Source organism: Alosa pseudoharengus, unplaced genomic scaffold (genome assembly GCF_046254945.1).
Source record: "Alosa pseudoharengus isolate Yale_2024_CS ecotype anadromous, Long Island Sound unplaced genomic scaffold, YU_APseudo_1.1 YU_APseudo_1.1_scf_19, whole genome shotgun sequence".
Taxonomy (NCBI): Eukaryota; Metazoa; Chordata; class Actinopteri; order Clupeiformes; family Clupeidae; genus Alosa; species Alosa pseudoharengus.
The window spans coordinates 21,298,969-21,320,300 of record NW_027468657.1 but is presented as its reverse complement, the minus strand read 5'-3'; the positions used below and the strand labels follow the sequence as shown (position 1 = coordinate 21,320,300).

Here is a 21,332-nt window from a genome sequence, read left to right as displayed (position 1 = left end):
CCATAGACTAAAAAAAGTTGGGTGACCCTCGCCCTCAACAAAGAATAAAAAGACCCTATTTTCCCTGGGGGTCCATTCCATAAACACTGAACGGTTCCTTAATCATGTTTTTTTATTCCGTGATGCACCCTATTTGACAAGTCTGGACTGCAGACAAGCCATTTTAGCACCTGGACTCTTCCTCTAAATACTGTTTAAATATATGCAGAATTAATTTTGCCATTTTGTTTTCCTTAAATATTCAAGGTGTTCCCTGAAAAAGACATTGTCTGGATGGCAGTATAATGTCACTCAACCTCTGTATATGATTTAGAATTGATTGTGCCTTGCCAGATGTTCAAGATGCCCATACTTCAGGCACTAATGCACCTCCACATGGTCATAGATGGGTTTTGAACTGAGCACTATAACAAGTTGGAATAGTTGGATAGCCCTCTCCTCTTAAGCCCAGGAGTCCATGATTTCTAAAAAGAATTGCAAATTTTGATTGGGCTAACCACAGGACATTTTTCAGCTTTACCTTAGTTCATTTTAAATGGGCTCAGGCCTAGATAAGATGGTGGCATTTCTGTAAATACAATTTCTTCTTTTGCAAGGTAAAGTTTACACTAGCATTTGTGAAATGAGTATCAAACTGTAGACTACAGTTTTCCTGAGCCCATACAATGATTTTCTTTACAGAAACAGGTCTGATTTAAATGCAGTGCCATTTGAGGTCCAAAAGACATCCAATGTTATTTTTCTGCTTAGTCCTTTGTTCGCAAAGATTTCTCTGGATTCTCTGAATAGTTTAATGATATTGTGTACTAAGATGATGGCATCCCCAAATACCTTGCAATTTCATGTTAGGAAGCATTATACTTGTATTGTTTCATCATTTGCCCACACAGGTTTACACATAGTGATGAATATCTCCACAGCTTTACTTCTAGGAGACTTTTTTATACTCAATCAAGGTACCAGTTGTGAAAAATTCCTCTTTTTGTTTTCTTTATCATTGCACAACTTTTCGAGCATTTTGTTGCTCCTGTCCCTTTTTTTGAAACGTGAAACATTTTATATGTCGTCTGTGTCCTTTTTGCAGCTGGGACATTCCAGGATTTTGGTACATTTCAGGGGTGGCCACTTCTGAAAAATTGATCTTCAATTTGATCATTTTTAGTCATATATTTATTAACTACAGGTAATAGACTATCAAAAAGTTTGATTCGTCAAGCTCAGGTATCGAAGCAGTTTTTTTACATTAGATGCTTATGTTGGTATGCAACTTACAGTAACAGGGTTGCGAGTAACAGGGTTGCAAATCTAGGCTAAGTTGTGGTTTACCCCAGGAACAGGTGCTAACTGTAAACTTTAGCTATGTATACAAGATCAAGGACAAACATGGTTATATAAGTATATAAAGTAAATTTTGACTCTACTCAATATTAGTCGTACAATATGAGTAACAGAGTTGCGTTTTGAGGTGGTCCAAAGGTATTCGGTCTTTTGAATAATATCTAAGGAGCTTATTTTTCCACCAAATTTTACAGTTTGTCTTATAACAAGTACATTATTCACAAAAAATAGTCATTTAGATATTTTGGATATGTACATTTGAGATTTAAGTGGTGGGACAGGAAATGTACCAAAATCCTGGAATGTCCCATCTATATGTGTTTATGTGATTTGCAGATTTGCATTACACAAGGTCCCAACTTTTTTCTGTGATGGGGGTTGTACAACATAGAACATTACCAGCGCACAGGACATGCAATTTTCACAAAACACAGACAGGCCACAGGCTGAGATGCATGGCACAGGGGATTCAATCAGGGGCGGTATTCACAAAGCATTTTATGTAGGAGTACTCCTAAATCGCACTAAAAGGTTTTAGCTAGGAGTTTGCTCTTAAAACCTATTCAGAAAGCCTCTCAGACCTAGGCTACTCTTAGTGGGCTAAGGAATCATGACAACTCCTAAGATAAGATAACTCCGTTGCTATGGTTGACGTCTTAGCTCATTAATTGTTGAGGTGCGTTGACCACCTTGATTGGCTGATGATGCGCTAAACAAGAACTGCAAAGGGCAGAACATGATGAATAAATAGCCTACATGAATAAAGAGTAAGACAAATCAAATGGCCTAGCCTAATTAAATATAGGGACTGATGCAGTATACTGTATTTGCAACATTTTTAAAGGAATCTGTATGAAGACACATAGGATACGTTTGTAAAGAGGAGAATCAATTTATTTTGATTTACAATAAAACATTACATTTAGTTTACACGTTGACAATGAATTGTTTTGGTTGTGGTTGGTGGTGTTATTGCATCCCTTAGTTACAATGCTAAGTTATTCCCTCGTGATTGAGAAGTGATTGAGAGCTCCTGTGTAACCTCAAGTGCATTTCAAAACCTTGCGAGGTGAAATGGCACAAAAGCGGCTTAGGATTGTTTGTGAATAGGTCTTAGTGAAAATGTCCAGTAAATTTCCATTAACATTCCATGGGAAGTTAAGCTAGGGAATTTTGGAAATATTCCAATTTGGAAACTTTCATGGCATTAAAGGAAATTGTGGGATTTAATGGGAATTTACGGGAATTAACTAGGAATTTTGGGTAATTCATACAAACTGTTTCATATACAAACATTAACATTTTGTTTCGTAATGAGCAATAGGATTGGTCGTTCGTATTTTTGCTTAGCTTAGCATACAAAGCTAGCTAGTATGCTAGCTGGAATCCCCAGTGTTGTGCCTGAACGCGTTCATTGAACGAAAGTTCATGAACTCGTTCATATTTTGAGCGAACGTGAACTGAACGTACTGTATTACTGCCTGATGAACGTTACTGTGAACTCGTTTATTCTGGTGTCTGTGAACGGCACACTCTTTCAGTTTAACTTCGTTCAATAGGGTGCCAGATTTCTACAGAGCCTTCCATGCGAAAACCCGGCTAAAACACACCGTAAAAAGGCCTTAATTATGGCAGCATGCAGGTCACCATTTCTCAAACTATGGGCCGCGCAACGTGGACAATGCTGGTCTGCCGAGTGAAATTATTCCTGGGGCTTCGTCTGATAATTTGCTGCGCAATAAATTGATCAAGGAACCGCGGACAGAAAAAGAAAACAGTTTCTGCAATTAGTAGGAAATACATGTTAATTTGGTGTCATCAAACATAGAGGCATAGAATTAAGTCGTGGTATGAGCGTTTATTCAATGCATGCGTGTGCACGTTAGCAAAGCTAAGCTTCAACCTATTGGAAGGCTATTTAATTATGAAACGACATTTAATAGAACGACGTGGATTTATGCAACTTCCATAAAAAACAGCACAGACTATATAAAACACTGTCTAGCATTAAGTATAAAGTCAGCCAAAAGCTATTAATTAGTCTTATTTAAAGATAGTTAAAGATCTCCAGTGATTTACGCATGATCTGATCCGCCATTTACCATTCACAAAAGCTGGTATTTTGTTTCCTGAATCCTTAAATTCAGGCATTCAAATGAAATGTAATTAAATAGCATATAAATATTCTATCAGTGTATGATGCTTGCATGAGGGTAACATCCCAAAACAACGGCACCCATATAATTGCTGTTGTTTTGAGAATTTCTCATGCAAGCATCATGCAACAATGCAAAAACAATGAAACTATTGTAGGCCTAATTACATTTTACATTAGTAAAGCAGTACTCTGATGTGCATGTTTTCACAAACTTTTGTGAACAATCTTAGCACTTTAAACATTGACTGTTTTGAAGTGCATGTATAGCAATATAGTATAAAAATAATAATAATTGTGATATCATTATGATAATTTGATGGGGGGTGGGAGGAGGGGTGGGTTCATGTAGGTGGGCCCTATGACCCCAAAGTATGCCTTGACTGGGCCTCAGGTCAAAGAAGTTTGAGAGGCTGATGTAGACGACAAAGCAGCAAGGAGGCGTCGTATGATCATTTAAACAAGTTTTATGACAAGGTCGGTGAGGATGGGAAAAATCTTACATTTCTGTGCAAACTTTGCCCGCACTTCAGTCACATCCACAGCAAACCTGAAACGGCACATTGAACTGAAGCACCTGGCTAGCCTTTCAAGGTATGTGCAAGCCAATAAAAAATCAAAAGACTGTCAAGACAGATCCTCAACCCAAATTAACTGCATTCTATGGGCTGTGGCAATAATTTTGAAAAATAATAGCTCGCAGCAACATATGAAAAAAAAAGAACTATGAACTAGTTCATTTTTGGAAAGTGTGAACTTAGTTCAAAATTTTGAAATATGAACTATGAACTGAACTAGTTCATTTTAAATTTTGTGAACTGAACTTTGAACTAGTTCACAAAGAAAGTGAACTTTCCCAACACTGGGAATCCCATTCTATGCTATGGTTTACTAGCATACTAAGCTAGCAACACTGAAACCACAGAACTGCCCAAGATACGCCACTCAACAACAAAATCCAATTGGTTGGAACATTGACTGACAATCATTTTGTCCAGTCAAAATCCCAGAAAATGGTAAAACAAATAAAAAAAATATAAAAAATAATGACACAACGTAACACCCCAAACCTCATAGGTTATGATTATTTATAAAGTTGTCAAGCTTAATCAGACAGGCAATATGAGCATATGGTTATTAATCATCCCGTTAGAGCTTATGGAAAATGACGTACACCCATTTGAATGAGGACAAAAGTGACAACAAGCCCATAACTGGGCAACTCTGTTCGCAAACTTTCCCCAGTTTCACACCAGTTATTCCCACATGAGATGACGTTTTCACTGGGATTTTTTTTCCATGCACATGAACGCACCATAGGTTTCCTTTATGTCTAGTAGCCTATGCTGATTCCTGTGTTCATGTGATTGATGTATGTGCAGGGTAGAAATTCGACTGAAACTGCATTAAATCAGGTTGTTTTAACTAATATTATGCTGCAAGATGGGGTTTTGTCCACTACATTTAAGTTCACTGTTATCAGAGGTGGAAAAAGTACGAAAATATTGTACTCAAATAAAAGTACAAATACTTTGATGAAATATTACTCAAGTACAAGTTAAAATACCAATCTGAAAATGTAATCAAGTAAAAGTAAAAAAAGTAAAAAGTTATTTAAAATGTACTTTAAGTAAAAGTTTCTTAGTTACTTTTTTTTTTTTTTTTTTTTTGGGGGGGGGGGGGTACCAGAACAACCAGTTTTACCAGAGACTTTCTAATGAGGAGATACAGCACTCAAAAAATCCTCCATAGTAATGCATGGGATTAGTTTGTAACGCAGTTGTCTACACATATAACAACCCTTCCGCGGCAAAACATCAACATGTGAATACATTGAGCCAATCATGTGGTGTGTTGTAAATACATTGAGCCAATCATGTGGTGTGCTGTGAAGACATCGTGCCAATCATCTGTTTCGATCTCGCTGCTGGAGCAAGATTGGTGTTGTGAAGCCTTATGCACACGCATTTCTGCCAAAATAGATGCCCGATAAGTGCCCAAAAAGCATTGCAATATGGCCGCCGATTGGAGTTACTTGCCTAAAAGGACTTTGGTCCTAGCTCGAGTTGCTGCAGCCAGCAGCTAAGGCAGCCATGTTCATGCTCCCAGTGTGTAGCGCTGTAGCTGCAGCAACTCGAGCTAGGTAAAACTGTTGTTTTGTTTCAGTTTTGTTCATACAGACAGTACTCAGTGACGTTTAGAAATGGAGATCTATGTGAAAAATCACCGGAGTTCTCCTTTCAGTTTGAGCAGTAGATGATTTTCAAAGTTAGTTGCACATCCTTGGTCGCTTTGCAGTGAACAGTAATCCAGCACAACTGAAAAGCCCCTCACAGGCAGCTGAGGCAGGCAGGCCAATGTTGAGTTGCAGAGAGTTTTTTTTATATTTGGAAACAAGCAGAAGGTTCAGCAGATTAAAGGGCGTCAAACTGGGGGGGAAAGTGGGAAGTATAGGGCCCCAATGGTGGAGAGGGCCCTTGAAAAGTGGAATACGGGGGGCACAACATTTTCACCAGGCATTAATAATAACTCAGGTAATCCACACATAAAAAATCCAAACAACTCCATAAGTAGAGTCATGTGTAATGAAGTGGAATAACACAGGGAAAAAGTATTGAACACGCTAAGAAAAAGCACTAAGGCAAGGAAAGGGAAGGAACGAGCTGGAATCTGTAAGTAGTTAGAGAGTAGTTATCCTGTACGATTTTCCGGTTCCGGTCCGGTCGGCGTGCTCCGTATGTAACTACCTAAACTTCCAAACTTATCTATCTTAAAATCTCCTTGTTACTATCTACTTTCTACGGATTTACTGGCTACCGATTATATCTCGTGAACAAACTGTTCCATAAACTGTTGTTGCTCGAGGCTTTGGATTATCGGACTCTATAACCTTGATCGCCAAACTTTTCTGTCAAACGTTAACGTGAAACGATTAAGCCAGCATCAAGGGCTGCAAATAATACCGGGCCAAGGAAACGCTATCTGGAAGAAGAAAGCATCAAATTCCTTCTAACGTCTCTCAAAACTAGTGACTCAATATAAAAGTGAGTAATCTCAGATTACTCACCCGCTACCTGTGTTCGAGTTATCAAGGAACTGCACGATATCGCTGTTGCTAGCCAACTAGCAAACAAACGTTTAAAAGAAAGTTGACACCGACGAGCCCTCGCCGCGACACGATGCCTCCCCTCAGCTGTGCACCAGGCTGCGACTCCTGCGTCCTTCTCAGCGAAAAGATAGTGGAACTCGAAGCCAGAATAGCGACCCTCCATCAGATTGAGAAGGATGAACAGTTCCTCGACACCATTCTCTCCGTAAGTAACGTTACCTCTCTTACACACACTAATGCCAGATGCCCTGATTTCACTCTGTCCTCCAATACTTTAACCATGCCATGCACTAATGCAACTTCTGTCCCTGTTGCCTCTCCCCGGCCTCTGCTGAGAACCAAGCCTGCTCTGCTGGCCAGCTCCACTCCACATCAGCCTGAGCCATGGCGTAGAAGCAAGCATCACAAGCACGGCAGACGGTCCGGACGGCACTCAGGCCCAGCCCAACCTATACGACTGGAAAACCGCTACGCCATTCTGACCGAGGATGAGGAGCCCCTCCTGCCCCGAGACAACCATCCTGGTCCCTCCTCAAAGTCGGCGCCCCCCCGACCCCCACCTCCCCGGACCTCATCAACCTCCACCCTGGTCATCGGCAGTTCCATGGTTAGAGACCTCTGCATTCTCCCATCATGTAGCGGTCCCTCCAAGGTCTACTGCTTCCCTGGTGCCAAGGTCCTTGACATCCAGCAGAAACTCCCAAGCATCCTGGCCTGCCACACCAAGGTCAACAACATCATCGTACACGTGGGCACAAACGACATCAGAGATAAGCAGTCAGTAGCACTGCAGGAAAACTACAAAACTCTCATCACCACCCTGATGGGCACAGAAAAACGCTTTGTCATCTCTGGGCCTCTCCCTACCTACAGAAAAGGTGCTGAGAGATGGTCCAGACCAGGGGTCTCCAACCTTTTTGGGAATGAGGGCTACCTGAAGACCCGAAATCATATGGAGGGCTACTCATTTAAAACAAACATACACTCTCAAAAATGATGTGTTAAATAATTACACATTTTTTGTGTTATCACAATTTTAACACAATTTGTGTTATTTTGTGTTGTTACTGTGTTATATTACTGGAATATACTGCCCAACACAAAATGTGTTAAATTATTGGCCAATCCCTGGTGTCCTGGATGAGCCGTTACCCTGAGAGGAGAGGTTCTTTTCTCAGCACTTCATTTTGGCGCACTGGAAGAAGTTGCAAGTGGCACATAGAGTGGAATTAAATGTCTGAATAAAAGGTAAGGTAGACCCATGTCTTCAGACGTATTTGTTATGTTTATTTTAAAGACTGTTGCAACTTGCAATATTGTAAAGGTTAAATGATAATAAAGTCCAGCATCGATTGTTAGCCAAGTAGCTCTAGCAGCTAACGTTAGGTTATTGATTAGCAATCGTTATGCTAGTCCATGTTAAGTCAATCCTGACCTTACATTAACACACTCTGAAAAACACTGGCATACATGTAGAAACTAAAATATTCTAACGTTACGTCATCTCGTATTACTATGTGGGTAAATCCGCATTTTGGGTAGCTGCTAAAGTTTTAGCTATGGACAGCTAACGTTAGCAAGGTTTGTGGTAACTGGTATGACCTTGTAGCTAGCGCTAACAAGGTATGAAATGCTAACGGTATGGCTCAGGATGTCAAAACTACAAACTACTATCTACGTTAAAAATTACGATAAGTTACAACACTATCTAACTTACTATAACTACTATAAATCATGATAACCACCGTTATTTATTTAGAAGCTGATTCACTTTTACTTGCATAGATAACGGTGACCGTTTTATTCTGAACAATCGGTGGTTAACGTTACAAGCCATAATAGACATAAGGTCAGGTAACGTGAATGTAACGTTAGTCGTTTTTGTTATAGAAGCTAGGCCTATGCAGTTATATCTCTTCTGCTCCACGACATAACATTAGAACATGTTCACAAATAGTCTAGCAAGTTAACGATGATGAATGAACTTAATGCATTTACAAGCTACCACGCTGCCAAGGGAAAACACATTTGCATTCCGAACGCCACACTAACGTTAGTGAACACGGTTTGATGAAACGATATTGCATGCAGTTAGTAGACCCAGTGTTGAACTAGCTTCTACATCTATGCACAACGTTATGATGATCTTTTATAGTTTATAGAGTGTGTAGTTTGCTTTTTTGGGGTGCAGTTTAAGCAATAATGTGACGCATTAATGAAACAGTAATCAATGCTGCCATTTTGATAATAACCTAAAGTAACATTTCGTTTCTGACCAGTTCGCTAACGTTAGTCACCCAGATTGTGTGTTCTTATTTTGGAAATGCTGAATGATTTAAAAAATAAACAGTATGGAAGTTGAAATAAGTTATGTGTTCACAATATGGTGTGAAATCAAATTTATAATAATCTATTTTGTTGCAGCTACAAGGTTGTGGATTGCTGCTAGACATCCAACGTTGGAGGTTTTTGCAGAGTTTACACGCTTTGTGGACATGCCACATATGCATATTGTTTTGGGACAATAAAAAAAATGAAAGTTGGATGAATTGTCTTTAATCCCTCTGATATCATTCTAATTTTTCAAATGACTGTATTTTGTCCATTTATGTACTTTGACACAGAATTTGGAAAGATGTTTCCTGGAAAAGCTGCTGTTCATCCGAAAATGGGAGGGAATGTCCACAAGTGAACCTGAAGCTGCCTTGCCACCAGTTCCTGAGCATGATTGATGGTAGGAGGAATTATCTCTATTAAGCTTTTGTGCTACAGTGAATGAATGCAATTGATTTTAACAAGAAAGTAAGAGTTTACTAAATTTGTTTGTTTTTATAGTTTCATGTTACAGAGCTCTTCATAAGCTTGTCCATCTGCTGCCCCCCACTGCATCAGGCAGGGGCAAAGGGAACACCAAATGCAGTGTGAAGTCAGCTTCGGGCTACCTTTTGGATATAAAACCGGTAGGCCCCTCCTATAGTAAATGTTTATTTTGTGTGCTTATAGTACGGAACGCCTATATTGTATGTTTTATGGTGCAATGTTATATCTGGTATAATGTAAAATGAGTATTGTCAATTTGTAAATGGTTTGAAACCCTGCACATGTCTAATGACTTGTTTATGTTCTTGTTCTTTCTTTAAAATAACAGACTGGAACCAGCATTTCCAGTGTGCTGAACAATCCTCCTGATAGATCAGTAGAACATCGCCAGCCCCACTTGGTGTGCATTGCAGATCCCTCCGCCTCCGCCCAATACATCATTGTTGCAGAAAACGACAAACTTGCCATTCCTCTTAAGGAAAACGGTTTGAGAAGTTATGCACATTTCACCAGAAAGTGAAAATCAAAATGTTTTTCTTAAGGATACTTGTTACAAAGTTTTTCCATAACCATTTCCATGCAATTGCTGTCCAGAGAACAGAGGACTTTAAACTAATTAGTATAAGAGATTTAATTGATTTTAGACCAATACATTTGATATTTTTTAACAATGATATTTTTGTAAACCCTCGTTATGAACTTGTGTAATGTTTATGTGTACAATATTTGTAATAAATAATACATAATTTCACATTAGGCTGTCAGGAATTTATCTTTATTGCACACACTATTTGGTTTAAATAATTTCATAATTGTCTTATCTGCTAAGATCCATAAATATACTAAAAATATAAATAAAACGACAACATGCACTTCATTATGCTGTGATTGAATTGACATTGTTGTTTATTATTGCTATTATCCTTCTAATAGTCTGACAAACATCTTAATTTGCTCCCTGTTAAATTTAAGTATTATATTGTCTTGTATTTGTATGTGGCTTTGGACAAAAGCATAACCATAACCAAATGAAAGTAACAATAACCAAATTGACACAAATTGTGTCAACTATAACACACAGGTGTGTTAAAATATAAACACAGTAACTGTGTTAACCATTACCAAATTGTGTCAACTATAACACACAGGTGTGTTAAAATATCAACACAGTAACTGTGTTACATGGGTTTAACACAAAAAATAACACAAAATGTGTTGTCCTTACCTAAACACATTGATGTGTTAAAAATGTGTTGTTTCCAACACATCCTTTTTGAGAGTGTACCCTCACCCCTTTTTTGCGAGGGTAGTCCTCCTAAATAATAGGCCTACTGTATGTGATTTTTACTTTTAAATTATCAATATTGTGCAGGCCTATACATCTTTATATATTAAGCAACTGTATTTTCAAATTTAATATCAATAACCTATGCAACACTACCAAAATTTTTGTTCAGTTTGTTCATTTCAAACTTTGCATGGGGAATCTAATCTATTTTTTTTTTTTTTACAAAAAAAACTATCTTTTTGTGCAATTAATAATTTGGGTTAGAATTTGTACCCAATTTATACCCACCCACCATTATGAATTCAGGGGTTGTTTAAGTTCTGATTTCAGTGGACAATTCGGTTTTAACATTTCAATAGTAATCGCCCACACCACCCTAACATATGAAAACTCATTTTAAAGTTATTGCACACCTGAAATGATCCATGATCTGACAAAAAGGCTAATGCACAGTCCTGCTCAGTCATACATGCTATAACATTTTCAGCGCTATTATTCGGCAGTTGCCTAGGAGGAGAAAAGGCCTGTGAGCTAAAGCCATTGTTTTTCAGTCCTTGAACAATCAAACCGTATTTGACGAACATGGAATGGCCACAGAACTTTTGAAGATATGCTTCCATTGGCTACACCAGACAAGCAAGTTTTTCCCCCCTTTACTGTCTATGCGTGCGAGCATCGTGTATGCGCTCCGCTTCCGTTGTTGTTTAAAGATTGAATGGGAAACGGATTTGGAGCCAAAGGCTAAAATTTAACGCAGCTACAAAGGTATCACCAATATCAATTTAATGTTACAGATGTATGGCTACATACATTCTTAAAATGGTTCTGGTCTAGACTTAAATATCTATTGAAAACTTCACAATGGAGCGTGTTTTTAGAGCGTGATCTGCAGGCGACCTGTTGGCTATTTTTAGAAAGTGCGCTGGGGGCGCCTCATAGCCGTCCCGCGGGCTACCTGGTGCCCGCGGGCACCGTGTTGGAGACCACTGGTCCAGACTGTTCGATCTCCACACCTGCCTCAAACGCTACTGCGCTTCCCTAAGCATCCCCTATGTCAACAACTGGGGCTTGTTCTGGGAGAGGCCCAGTATGCTGAAGCGTGATGGTCTCCACCCAAACCAACATGGAGCCAGGCTACTCTCTGACAACATAGCGTCCACACTGAGGCATTGACATTCTGTAGAAAATATTACAGATTCACGCCCCCCAGGTATTGATTCGAATGGCATTATACATGTGGATGGGTCTGAGAATGTTTTCTGCAGGGTAACATACAATACTACTACCATAGATCAAGCTGCTTCATGCAATAGCATGACTTATGCTTATAGTTCTATTCCAACGTTGATTTCTACCAAACGTATAGTAAAAAGAAAAGACAAATTTAAAACTAGAAACCTAACAAATATTCTTTCCATACCTCAGCATATTCCTCAAAAGCCAGAGGCATTTTCAGCTAACATGGGTTTACTGAATATAGGTGCACTTACTACCAAAACCTTTGCAATCAATGATTTTATTAGTGAAAAACAATTGGATTTTCTGTTTCTTGTTGAAACCTGGCTGACTTCAGACAGCGAAGCTGTTCTTGTTGAAACTTGTCCCCCAAATTATAATTTCTTCCACTCAATTAGACAAGGCAAACGAGGTGGTGGAATTGCCTCCATTCTCTCAAACAAATATAGTTGCACTAGAGTCAACTTTGGTGAATTCGCTTCCTTTGAGTACATTGCCCTCACTCTGAAGGCTGACCCAGCTGTACTTCTATTAACCTTATACCGCCCTCCTAAACTATGGGCTGGCTTTCTCGACCAGTTTTCTGAACTTATGTCGCTCATCATCACTAGCTATGATCGGATAATTGTAAATGGCGACTTTAATATTCATGTCAATAAGACAACTGATGCTAAAGCCAGTAAGTTCCTTAATGTGTTGGACAGTTTAGAGCTAAAGCAGCATGTTACAGGACCCACCCACAACCTTGGCAACACCCTCGATCTAGTCATTTCTAGAGGGATAGAAGTCACAGACTTATCAGTAAATGATATAAATATGTCTGATCATTATTGTGTATCTTTTAATATAGTACTACATACTCCAAAAATTCATCCCGAAATTGCAATCAAATCGCGACTCTTGGACATTAGAGCAGAACAGCAGTTCATAGCTCTTATAGACTCCATAAATTTAGATATTTTACATCATCCCATTGATCAAATGGTAGAGGCTCTCAATCATGAATTAGGCGCTATGCTTGATAGAGTGGCACCCTTAAAGACTAAAAAAAGGCCCTGTAGCAAACTGACACCTTGGATGAACGAAAATATCCATGATCTAAAAAGATCATGTAGAAAAGCTGAGAGAACATGGAGAAAAACTAAGTTACAGGTTCACCGTGCCATTCTAAAAGAAAAAATAGCAAATTATAATAGAGCTATTCGGAATGAGAGAAGGAACCACTTCTCTAAGGTAATTGCTGAACACAGTGGAAACTCTAGGGTGTTGTTCTCTACCATTGATAGGCTATTGCATCAAACACCTTTTGATACACTCAGTCAGGCATCCTCTCTAAGATGCGAAGAATTTGCAGACTTCTTCGAAAACAAAGTAATTTCTATAAGGGAGGCTATTGGTAATACAAGTAATATGTTTGACAGTACACCCAAAAACAGCCCCCCAAAATTAAGGTCCTTTAGCACTATTACTCAATCTGAGCTTGGTAAAATTATAACTCAAACCGGCTCCTCAACATGTGTTTTAGATCCAATCCCTACTAGATTCCTCAAAACACTATATGATAGCTTAGCTCCCTTTATTCTCAAGGTAATAAATACCTCATTAGAAACAGGTATATTTCCAACTGCTTTTAAAACCGCTGTTGTGAAACCTTTACTTAAAAAGTCAAATCTTGACCATACCAATCTGAGCAACTACAGGCCTATATCAAATCTACCGTTCCTGAGCAAAGTACTTGAAAAAGTTGTTTGTAATCAGTTAAATACCTTCCTCAACGAAAACAGTATCCTTGAAAAATTCCAATCAGGTTTTAGATCAAATCACAGCACAGAAACGGCTCTAGTAAAAATAGTCAATGATCTCAGACTGGCTACTGACTCAAACAAAGTCTCAATCCTTATTCTTCTGGATTTGAGTGCGGCATTTGACACCATTGATCATAGCATCCTAATTCACCGCCTTGCGAAGTGGGTGGGTCTCTCTGATAATGCTCTAAACTGGTTTCAAACCTACATTACTGGCAGGGATTTTTATATCAGTCTAGGATATCATGTATCTGAAAAACATGACTTGCCTTTTGGTGTGGCCCAGGGGAGCTGCCTTGGTCCCCTGCTATTTTCCCTATATATGCTTCCATTGGGAAATGTCATAAGTCAGCATAATGTAAACTTCCATAGCTACGCAGATGATACCCAATTGTATATTTCTGTGGAGCCAACTAACCCAGATGGCCTTTGCTCCCTCACTGCATGCCTAAACTCCATTAATCAGTGGATGAGCAAAAATTTTCTGAAACTAAATGATGACAAAACAGAGGTACTTTTGGTGGGACCAAAACTAAAGCGAGATATTGTTCTTAGTAATCTGGGGAACTTGGCACACCAGGTCAAACCAAAAGTAACAAGCCTCGGTGTCATCTTAGATGCAGAGTTAAGTTTTAAGCCCCATATCAGTAAAGTTACTCAAACAGCCTATTTCCACTTGAGAAACATTGCCAAAGTGCGGCCCTTTTTAACTCAACAAGATGCAGAAAAACTAATTCACGCCTTTATCACTAGCAGGTTAGACTACTGCAATGCACTTTTCACTGGTCTTCCCAAAAAACATCTAAAGAAATTGGCACTCATACAGAACTCTGCGGCTAGACTTTTAACTAAGACTAAGAAGAGAGAACACATCACCCCTGTGTTGGCTGAACTGCACTGGCTCCCTATTTCCTATAGAATTGATTTTAAGGTTATGTTAATTACTTACAAAGCTCTGAATGGCACAGCACCTTCATATATCTCTGAGCTTTTAATATCTTATCAACCACAAAGGAAACTTAGATCATCCAATTCTAATCTTTTAATCGTACCCAAAGTGCTCCACAAACAAAGTGGAGAAGCTGCTTTTATCCATTATGCCCCCAAACTATGGAACACCCTGCCTCTGTACATCAAGCAGGCGAGTTCAGTAAATATTTTTAAAAAAGATCTGAAAACATACCTGTACAGGAAAGCTTTTAGTTAACTCGTCTTATCCTGTAGACTACTTTTTCAGATTATTCTACATCTGCTGCTATTGGAGGGCGCAGCCAGCCAGAAGCAGATGGGCTCCCCCTATTAAGTCAGGTTCTGCTCAAGGTTTCTTCCTGGAATATGGGAGTTTTTCCTTGCCACAGTTGCCATATGGCGTGCTTGTGGGGGGTAAGAGGGTTAAGGCTGCCAGTCTTATGACATGTCATTTTCTATATTTTTGATATGTTGCTGAGTGGATCATAAACGGCCCCAGCAATGAAGAAATGTGATTGATAATGACTGACTGACTATTATTTTGTTACATGCTTCAAATGTAAAGCACTTTGAGCTGCATTCTGTGTATGAAAGGTGCTATACAAATAAAGCTTATTATTATTATTATTATTATTATTATTATTATTATCCTTTCTATCTGTGCAAATTAAGCTTGGTTAGTAGCCTACGTATTGATGGGCTATAAAAAGGGTTTTCATTACCAAGGTGTCACACAAGAAACGTTTCATGATGGATAAAAGCAAAAAGCTCTCCCAAGACCTTTGCAACCTTATTGTTGCAAAACATATCAATGAAACTGGTTACAGATGCATTTCAAAACTTTTTATTTACAGTAGGCTACATTACGCATAATTTCACTCAGTGGCCACACGCACAGCACGTGAATCTGCAAGACACCAGCTTGCTAATGGTGGTAGTTCACTGTGATAAACATTAAAATTATAGCCAGACTAGGCAATAACATATGCTGCCGCTAGGATGCGTCTAGATTTCTAGGCTATTAAAATTAGCTTTGAATTTAATCAATAAGATGTAGCCTTATAGCTATGATCTCTGTGTAGACAAGAACATTTTGTTCCATATGCCCTTTTTTAAATTTGAGCCCCTGCCCCTTCAAAGGTCTCTTCACGCCCCTGATGCACAGGATCTCCTCGCAATATTTCTGACCAGGGAGTCATAAGGATAGTCAATTCCAAGGGCCAAGGACCACTCTGAGAAAGCTCCAGAAAGACTTGAAGGCAGCCAATTCAATTAAATTAAATTAAATTAAACAGTTCTGGAAGTAACTAAAGATCAAGATTCACAAGAGGGACCCCTGGAATCTGTTTAGAACAATGGGCCAAAATCACACCTGATACTGCGACTAATATGTTTTGTCATACAGGAAATGTCTTGAAGCTGTCATACAAAGGCTTTTCCACAAAGTATTGAAAAAATTTCAGTAGGCACGTTCAATACTTTTTTCCTGTGTCATTCCACTTTATTACACATAACTCAGGATTTTTTATATGTGTGTTAATATTGTATAATGTGTGGTGAAAATTTCGAATAGACTCACTGGAAGTTTAGGCTAATTACTGGGAAAAAAAAAAAGCGTTACTTATTTCCACCATATATTTATTTTACCTGAATATTTTAACTTCCAAATTAAATGTCAAAATGAATGTCAGACGAAATGTAAAGTTTGACTGACTGGATTTTGGATACAAAACATAGTGAAAACTGTCTAAGGTCACTCTCACTCTCCCTTGCTAAAGAGCTAAATGGTTTAGTTCCGCCTGCACGATAGTCTATATTTTGTTTATTTAGTTCGCTAGTAGTGGACCGCTAATTGTTGTGCTGCTGGTGCAATGTCTTTCTCCAAGAAAGCCAGGTCAGGTTACCTGTCAATGGGGCATTTTGCCCATGTTCAGGGTGGAAAATAAAAAATAAAGATTTGCATAAGACAAGTCAAATTGGTGTTTTCAAAAAGAAGGGATCATGGAGAATAAGGAAAAACATATTTAAAAAATCTTTGTATATTCCCACAAGGTGTTTGGGTGCTCTGAAAATGATAACCAAAATTATTTTTCAGACTTGTGAGGTCTGCTGTTCAGACCCTGAAGGGATTTATTTTCTGTTCATTGCTTTTTGTGAGAGTGTTTCTACTTATCTCAGTAAGGAAAATAAATCAAGAGCCTATGTTGAGTACAAATATGTCTTCTGAAGGCTTAAAAAGAGCCCAGCCAAAAACTCCAATAAAATTTATATCAACTTTGAGGGAGAGCTATGACCATGCAGGATTATCCAGACCAAACGTGACGATTTTGCTACATACTATTCCTATTTATGTACCAGCATGCAAAATCTGAGCCTCCTACATGGTTTAGTTCTTGCGCTGTGGGCTTGTGAACTTTGACAAAAAAAAGAGCCCGAACAAAATCGACACCCCCCTCCCCCTGTTAAACTAGCTGTATCTTGGAAAGTATTGATCTTGCATAAGAGTAATTTTACAGTGTGTCTCCTGGGTAACATAGGTACACCTGGTAATTTTTTCAGAATTTTTTTAAACCTAAGTGCGTGGGCCCTGGTTGATCTGACATGGAATGACCCCTAGTGGTTTAGGGCGCGATTTTTTTTTCTCTCCCTTTCTGTTTTCGTTAGTCTTAACTTTTTTTTTTTACTCAAGTAACGGATGGGATTTTTGATGTAGCGAAGTTACAATACTTCACTCAAAATGTAATCAAGTAAAATTTAAAATACCAATTTTATAAACTACTTAAAAAATACAAAATACACAGAGAAACTACTCAATACAGTAATGTGAGTAAATGTATTTCGTTACTTTCCACCTCTGCCTGTTATAGACTAACTTGCCATATTAAAAGTTCCCATTTCCCATTCCCATTAATTCCTGTTTATTCCTGTTAACAGGCAGTATAGCTAGGTAACATCACCAGTCTAACACTCAGCACTGGTGCTCCACAGGGTTGTGTGTTAAGCCCCCTGTTGTACTCACTGTTCACATGTTTGTGCAGCCACTGACCGCTCCAACACCATCATTAAGTTTGCTGATGACACCACAATTGGCTGCATCAAGAATGGTGATGAGTCTGCCTACAATACAGAGCAGAGGTGGCAACAATGACATCTTGGTGTCAGGATAACAGTCTGCTGCTCAATGTAACAAAGACCAAGGAGCTGATAGTGGATTACAGACGGCTGCAGGGAGAAGAACATGCACCCATTTACATCGGGAGTGCAGCTGTAGAGAGAGTCAAAAGCTTCAGATTCCTGGGTAAACATCAGTGAGGCAGGGTTGCCAGCCTTGGGTGTTTGGTTGGAGTGAGATTTTGTGAAGTCATAGTGCGTGTGCGTTACATTTTTCCCTAAACCTAATTTAAAAAATGTCTGTCCCCTCTCTTTTGCTATGTATAATCCCTGATTTAGGCCTATGTAAAAAAAAAAACCTAATAGAATGGAAAAGTTTCTTCAAAATGTACAACTCGTCGAGGAGGCTTATAATTTGAGAAATGCTGCAGATCATAGAGAAAGCTCTGGGAACAGAACGCAGGCATATGATTTAGTTGTCACGTGCTACTATGGAAAATGAACTTTATAAAGACCGGCTCGGCCAAAAAAAAGAAGTATGCCAGATGGCCAGTCCAGCCCTGCGTTCAGGAATTATTTAAGCAAAAGTGGAACGTGCGCAATGTTTCACTTATCCCTCCTGAATAAAACAGGCATGGGGGACGAAAGAAACATACAGTTTAGCCTAAGTTATGTAAACTTCCCATAATTTCAATATTTTACAACAAATGCTTGACTGGTTGAATGGTCATACATGTCATCAGAATGCCATTAAACACTTTTACAAAAGTCTAGGCCTAGCCTACAGTTTCGGCGACTTATGGCGGCCTTAAATTGTACGATTTTGGTCTGTTTTCACAGTCGGCGACTAAATTTCCAAAGTTGGACAGAATCGCGGCGCACTCCCGTCAACTAGATCGTTAAGTGTAAGGTGCCAATCTTAGCGGTTTTAAGTCAGTCGGAGTCAGTCCTTTTCTAGTTTTGCCGTTATGAAAATATCAAACATGTTTGATATTATCACAAGTCTTTCTAGTCGTGGCTCATGCAAATAGTGACATGAACTATAAAAACCAATAGTGACCTCTCTCCAACACCAAACAAGAAGGGGCAAAGTAGGCGACAGCTGTAGCCTATATGATTATTGGGGGCCAAGCAGCGAAGTTGCAAAGGCACCCATTGAGTTAGGCTACTAGCTTTTCCTATTATTACACTTCTGCCATTGGAGTCTATGGCAGCCCATAGAACGCCTGGCTAAAAAGTGCAGATTTTTTGGCAGAAAGTTTCGGGACACTCCACTGACCACTCACACTCATTTGCGGACCTCTAAACCCAGCCATCTAGCGCCACCAACAGGTCAAAATCTGGCCGAAAATTTAACCGCTGGGTCTAAAGTTATGAAATTTGGCACATTGATTCAACACTGTCCCATCATCACTCTCACCAATTTCCAGAACTCTATGCCCAACACTCTAGCGCCACCAATGGGTCAAACCTGGATTGCATTCACGCATGTGACCATTGAATGGTGCGTCCGATTTTCACATATCAGGCACCGTTGGAATCCCTGGGCCGTTCAATGACCCCTATTACGTCGCTTTCCGCCATATTGGACCTCCGCCATATTGGATTTAGTCCAAACTCTACGAAAAGTTTCAGCGGTCAGAAATTTCATCCAATTTTCACGGAACTCGGCGGAGATGATCTTCTGCCCGAGCCGCACAAACGAAACTGTACTGATGCCCGTGACAGCCAATCAAATATGGTGATGAAGCCACCAAACAGGAAGTAGACTAACATCTCTGTGACGCTTTGAGTTAACATAACAAAACTCGATAACCTTAGTCAGGACTAGGGGTGGGCGATATGGACAAAAAATAATATCTCGATATTTTTTGTGATTTTGACGATAACGATAATTAGTCGATATCCTTTAAAAATGTGTTTTTGTTAAAGTCTGAGTTACTTTACAACTTTACATTATTTATGAATAGCATCATTACAATAACCAATAACCTAACCTGTGACTTTTTAACCAAATCAACCAATGCATTGTCACTCTATGACACATTTCCAATTCTGCCCCCACTTGTGTGTGTGGCAATGACATGGTCTAGCCAGCTACGTTAGAGAAGATGAATAGGCCTAACAGTTTCCCAAGAGAAAGTCTGAAGCTGAAGTTCCTTTCAATCCTTTACATAGGATTCACTGTAAAACTAAGAGCAGACCAACAGAGTAGCTTACATCTCAGTTATTTCCTTCTATGTTTTGTTTTAGAGCAATCACGTAGGCTAGCATTCCAAGTTACAGAATAGAAACTAATGCGTTAGCTTATGGCTAATGTATATGAGAAATCCCATAGAGATGCTAACGGTTAGCATAATCGGTAAACGTAGATATTTAGAGCGAACTTCAGTCCATTTACAAAAGAGTTACATGAGAATAGTTATTTGTTTACAACTGACGATTAAAATACTCAAAGGCTAATGTTTTCTCTCCATATAATACCGTGTAGGAAAAAACGTGACTGTCTCATCAATGCTACAAGAAACAGAAGTAGCCGCATAAAATCCCATGTAGGCTACTCTCGCTGCACAAAATAAACATTAGGCTGCGTGGGACAATGTTGTGACCCACTAGTGATCACGTGACACTTGCTCTGCTGCTCTTCTCCCGCATAGCCTACCTCCTGGGAATGTATGAGTCTTCAGTGCGTGATTTAGAGTGTTTTTTCCCCATAAGTAATTTAAATACTCGATAATGTCAATTTGCACATCGTTAAAACAACAATCACGATATTATCGCACACGATATATATCGCCCACCCCTAGTCAGGACACAGTCCCAATCACTCACAGCAATTTTTATGCATATACATTGAACACTCTAGCGCCACCACCAGTTCAATACTGGACATGCGTTCATGTGCGTGATTCTTGACTCTTTTGTCTGATTTTCACAATTGAGGTAGCGTCTGAATCCTTGGACCATCCCGAGTTCATCGACCCCTATCCCGTCACTTTCCGCCATATTGGACCTCCGCCATATTGGATTTAGTCCAAACTCTACGAAAAGTTTCAGCGGTTACAAATTTCATCTGATTTTCACAGAACTTGGCAGAGATGATCTTCAGACCGAGCCGCACAAACGATACTTGTCAGATTTTTAGAATTTCAAGTTTATTTGCCCGTGACAGCTAATCACACATGGCGACGATGCCGCCTAACAGGAAGTGGGCTAACATCTCGGCTACGCTTTAATGTATGAAGTCCAAACTTGGTACAGGGACTTGGTATCTGATTGTGAGGACGCACTAGGAAATTGGCATCATTTGGCCTCTATAGGGGGCGCTGCAATACAGGAAATGAGCTTGTATCTCAGCAACGCTTTGATGTACAAAGTCCAAACTTGGTATAAGGACATGTTACCTGAATATGATGACGCCCTAGGAAATTGCCATCATTTGGCCTCTATAGGGGGCGCTGCAATACGGGAAGTGAGCTTGTATCTCAGCAACGCTTTGAT

At 39.3% G+C, this 21,332-nt stretch overlaps 1 protein-coding gene and 1 long non-coding RNA gene across 4 annotated transcripts in view; one reads left to right on the top strand and one right to left on the bottom strand.

Moving 5' to 3' along the window:
* LOC143133136 (proteinase-activated receptor 4) overlaps positions 1–21,332 on the bottom strand; it is a 32,148-nt gene that overhangs the window by 3,137 nt on the left and 7,679 nt on the right. The gene's annotated exons all lie outside the window — the stretch shown is intronic.
* Positions 7,588–10,173, top strand: LOC143133135 (uncharacterized). 3 transcript variants are annotated; one of them, XR_012988471.1, is made up of 4 exons: positions 7,588–7,850; positions 9,227–9,336; positions 9,438–9,562; positions 9,751–10,173. It is a non-coding gene; the product is annotated as an uncharacterized LOC143133135 (long non-coding RNA). The 3 variants fall into 3 exon arrangements; XR_012988470.1 differs by having other exon boundaries at positions 9,027–9,336; XR_012988469.1 differs by lacking the exon at positions 7,588–7,850 and having other exon boundaries at positions 8,867–9,336.